Genomic DNA, 4,991 nt, shown 5'->3' with positions numbered 1-4,991 from the left:
ACACCTCAAGGAATCTCTATACTGTGACATAGAGGATTCCACATTTTCTTGTTCTCTTCTCTTTCATATGAGCAGGAGCAGAGACAAAGGCATTATTGTTGAAGTTGACCCTGAACCTGAAAGGACCTTGAAGCGAAAGCTAAGAGAAGCCAAAGCACAACTCTCTGTTGAGGACCTGACCGAATTCTTCAAAGAAGAAGAAGACATGGCAGCCGAAAATAACAACAATGCCAACAATGCAAGGAAGGTGCTGGGTGACTTTACTGCACCTACTCCCGACTTCTATGGGAGAAGCATCTCTATCCCTGCCATTGGAGCAAACAACTTTGAGCTTAAACCTCAATTAGTTTCTCTAATGCAACAGAATTGCAAGTTCCATGGACTTCCAATGGAAGATCCTCATCAGTTCTTAGCTGAATTCTTGCAAATCTGTGACACAGTCAAGACTAATGGGGTAGACCCTGAGGTCTATAGACTGATGCTATTCCCTTTTGCTGTAAGAGACAGAGCTAGAATATGGTTGGACTCACAACCTAAAGAAAGCCTGGATTCTTGGGAAAAGCTAGTCAATGCCTTCTTGGCAAAGTTCTTTCCACCACAAAGATGGAGTAAGCTTAGAGTGGAAGTCCAAACCTTCAGACAGAAGGATGGAGAATCCCTCTATGAAGCTTGGGAAAGATACAAACAATTGATCAGAAAATGTCCTTCTGACATGCTTTCTGAATGGAGCATCATAGGTATTTTCTATGATGGTCTCTCTGAACTATCTAAGATGTCCTTGGATAGCTCTGCTGGAGGATCTCTTCATCTGAAGAAGACGCCTACAGAAGCTCAAGAGCTCATTGAAATGGTTGCAAATAACCAATTCATGTACACTTCTGAGAGAAATCCTGTGAACAATGGGACAAGTCAGAAGAAAGGAGTTCTTGAGATTGATACTCTGAACGCCATTTTGGCTCAGAATAAAATATTGACTCAACAAGTCAATTTGATTTCTCAAAGTCTGTCTGGAATGCAAAATGCACCAAGTAGTACCAAGGATGCTTCATCTGAGGAAGAAGCTTATGATCCTGAGAACCCTTCAATGGAAGAGGTGAATTACCTAGGAGAACCCTATGGTAACACCTATAATTCTTCATGGAGAAATCACCCAAATCTCTCATGGAAGAATCAAGAGAGACCTCAACAAGGTTTCAATAATAATGGTGGAAGAAACAGGTTTAACAATGGCAAACCTTTTCCATCATCTTCTCAGCAACAGACAGAGAATCCTAAGCAGAACCCCTCTGACTTAGCAACCATGGTCTCTGATCTAATTAAAACCACTCAAAGTTTCATGAATGAAACAAGGTCCTCCATTAGAAATTTGGAGGCACAAGTGGGACAGCTGAGCAAGAAAGTTACTGAACTCCCTCCAAGTACTCTCCCAAGCAACACAGAAGAAAATCCAAAAGGAGAGTGCAAAGCTATAAACATGGCCGAATTTGGAGAGGATGGAGAGGAAGTGGACGCCACTGAGGAAGGCTTCAATGGGCGTGCACTAACCTCCACTGAGTTCCCTAATGAGGAACCATGGAAATCTGAGACTCAAAATGAGACCATAGAGATTCCATTGGACTTACTTCTGCCTTTTATGAGCTCTGATGAGTATTCTTCCTCTGAAGAGGATGAGTATGTCACTGAAGAGCAAGTTGCTAAATACCTTGGAGCAATCATGAAGCTAAATGACAAGTTATTTGGAAATGAGACTTGGAAGGATGAACCTCCTTTGCTCACCAAAGAACTGGATGACTTGTCTAGGCAGAAATTACCTCAAAAGAGACAAGACCCTGGGAAGTTTTCCATACCTTGTACCATAGGCACCATGACCTTCAAGAAGGCTCCGTGTGACTTAGGGTCAAGTGTAAACCTCATGCCTCTCTCAGTAATGGAGAAGCTAAGGATCTTTGAGGTACAAGCTGCAAAAATCTCACTAGAGATGGCAGACAACTCAAGAAAACAAGCTCATGGACTTGTAGAGAATGTTTTGGTAAAAGTTGAAGACCATTACATCCCTACTGATTTCATAGTCCTAGAGACTGGGAGGTGCATGGATGAATCCATCATCCTTGGTAGACCCTTCCTAGCCACAGCAAAGGCTGTGATTGATGTTGATGGAGGTGAACTGATCATTAAAGTGAATGAAAAATCCTTGGTGTTTAAGGCTCAAGGATATCTCTCTGTCACCATGGAGAAGAAGCATGAAGAGCTTCTCTCAAATCAGAGACAACCAGAGCCCCCACAGTCAAACTCTAAGTTTGGTGTTGGGAGGCCACAACCAAACTCTAAGTTTGGTGTTGAACCCCCACATTCAAACTCTAAGTTTGGTGTTGGGAGGTTCCAACATTGCTCTGAGTATCTGTGAGGCTCCATGAGAGCCCTCTGTCAAGCTACTGACATTAAAGAAGCGCTTGTTGGGAGGCAACCCAATGATTATATTTTATATATTTCTTTTGTTATTTTATCTTATTATGTAGGTTGATGATCATGAGAAGTCACAAAATCAATTGAAAAAGCAAAAACAAAATGAAAAACAGGAAGAAAAACAGCACACCCTGGAGGAAGATGTTGCTGGCGTTCAAACGCCAGTAAACCTAGCAGTTGGGCGTTTAACGCCCAGTCTGGCACCATTCTGGGCGTTTAACGCCAGAAAGGGGCACCAGACTGGCGTTAAACGCCAGAAAAGGGCAAGAACCTGGCGTTAAACACCAGGAATGGGCACCAGCCCGGCGTTTAACGCCAGCAATGGCTCAAAACGTGAATTTTGATGCCATTTGGTGCAGGGATGACTTTTCCTTGACACCACAGGATCTGTGGACCCCACAGGACCCCCACAACCCCACCACCACCCTCTCTCTTCTTCCCCATTCACCAATCACCTCAACACCTCTTCCCCAAAAACCCTTCACCTATCAAATCCCATCTTTCTCTTCACCACTCACATCCATCCTTCATAAAACACCACCAACCTCACCCTTCAAATTCTAACCACTTTCCCTCCCAAACCCACCCATAATGGCCGAACACCATCTCCCCTCTCTCCTATAAATACCCTTCTTCACTCCTTCATTTTCACACAACCTAAACAACACTTCTCCCCCTCTTTGGCCGAATACACCACCATCTCCCTCTTCCTCATTTCTTCTTCTTCTACTCTTTTCTTTCTTCTTTTGCTCGAGGACGAGCAAACATTTTAAGTTTGGTGTGGTAAAAGCGTTGCTTTTTCGTTTTTCCATAACCATTATGGCATCCAAGGCCGGAGAAACCTCTAGAAAGAGGAAAGGGAAGGCAAAAGCTTCCACCTCCGAGTCATGGGAGATGGATAGATTCATCTCAAGGGTGCATCAAGACCACTTCTATGAAGTTGTGGCCTTGAAAAAGGTGATCCCCGAGGTCCCCTTTTCACTCAAAAAGGGTGAATATGCGGAGATCCACCATGAGATCCGAAGAAGAGGTTGGGAAGTGCTTACCAACCCCATTCAACAAGTCGGAATCTTGATGGTTCAAGAGTTCTATGCCAATGCATGGATCACCAAGAACCATGATCAAAGTGTGAACCCGGATCCAAAGAATTATCTCACAATGGTTCGGGGGAAATACTTGGATTTTAGTCCGGAAAGTGTGAGGGTGGCGTTCAACTTGCCTATGATGCAAGGAGATGAACATCCTTACACAAGAAGGGTCAACTTTGATCAAAGGTTGGACCAAGTCCTCACAATCATATGTGAAGAGGGCGCACAATGGAAGAGAGATTCAAGAGGCAAGCCGGTTCAATTGAGAAGGCATGACCTCAAACCCGTGGCTAGAGGATGGTTGGAGTTTATCCAACGCTCAATCATTCCCACTAGCAACCGGTCCGAAGTTACTCTAGACCGGGCCATCATGATCCATAGCATCATGATTGGAGAAGAAGTGGAAGTTCATGAGGTTATAGCCCAAGAACTCTACAAGGTGGCGGACAAGTCCTCTACCTTGGCAAGGTTAGCCTTTCCTCACCTCATTTGTCACCTCTGTTATTCAGTTGGAGTTGACATAGAGGGAGACATCACCATTGATGAGGATAAGCCCATTACCAAGAAAAGGATGGAGCACACAAGAGACCCCTCTCATCATGAGATCCCTGAGATGCCTCAAGGGATGCACTTTCCTCCACAAAACTATTGGGAGCAACTAAACACCTCCCTAGGAGAATTGAGTTCCAACATGGGACAACTAAGGGTGGAGCACCAAGAACACTCCATTCTCCTCCATGAAATAAGAGAAGATCAAAGAATCATGAGAGAGGAGCAACAAAGGCAAGGAAGAGACATTGAGGAGCTTAAGCACTCCATAGGACCTTCAAGAGGAAGGAAGAGCCGCCATCACTAAGGTGGACCCGTTCCTTGATTTCCTTGTTCTTTATTCTTCTGTTTTTCGAATTTTAGTGCTTATGTTTATCCATGTTTGTGTCTTATGATCATTAGTGTCTTAGTGTTTATGCCTTAAAGTTATGAATGTCCTATGAATCCATCACCTTTCTTAAATAAAAACGTGCTTAATTGAAAAGGAAAAGAATTGCATGAATTTTGAATTTTATAACAGTTTAATTATTTTGATGTGGTGGCAACACTTTTGTTCTCTGAATGTATGCTTGAACAGTGCATATGTCTTTTGAATTTGTGGTTCATGAATGTTGGCTCTTGAAAGAATGATGAAAAAGGAGACATGTTACTGAGGATCTGAAAAATCATAAAAATGATTCTTGAAGCAAGAAAAAGCAGTGAATACAAAAAAAAAAGAAGGAAGCAAGCGAAAAAAAAAACCGAAAAAAAGAGAAGAAAAGAAAAAAAGAAAGAAAAAGAAAGAAATGGAGTTGTGATCCAAGGCAATAAGAGTGTGCTTAAGAACCCTGGACACCTCTAATTGGGGACTTTAGCAAAGCTGAGTCACAATCTGAAAAGGTTCACCCAATT

The 4,991-nt window shown here is 42.9% G+C and overlaps 1 non-coding gene across 1 annotated transcript; it reads right to left on the bottom strand.

Moving 5' to 3' along the window:
• Positions 1-610: 610 nt before the first annotated feature.
• LOC130953879 (small nucleolar RNA R71) lies at positions 611-718 on the bottom strand. The gene has a single exon (XR_009076040.1). It is a non-coding gene; the product is annotated as a small nucleolar RNA R71 (small nucleolar RNA).
• Between the last annotated feature and the right edge of the window lie 4,273 nt (positions 719-4,991).

The sequence above is a fragment of the Arachis stenosperma genome, chromosome 9 (genome assembly GCF_014773155.1).
Source record: "Arachis stenosperma cultivar V10309 chromosome 9, arast.V10309.gnm1.PFL2, whole genome shotgun sequence".
NCBI classification, from domain to species: domain Eukaryota; kingdom Viridiplantae; phylum Streptophyta; class Magnoliopsida; order Fabales; family Fabaceae; genus Arachis; species Arachis stenosperma.
This window is presented reverse-complemented; position numbering and strand designations above follow the sequence as displayed.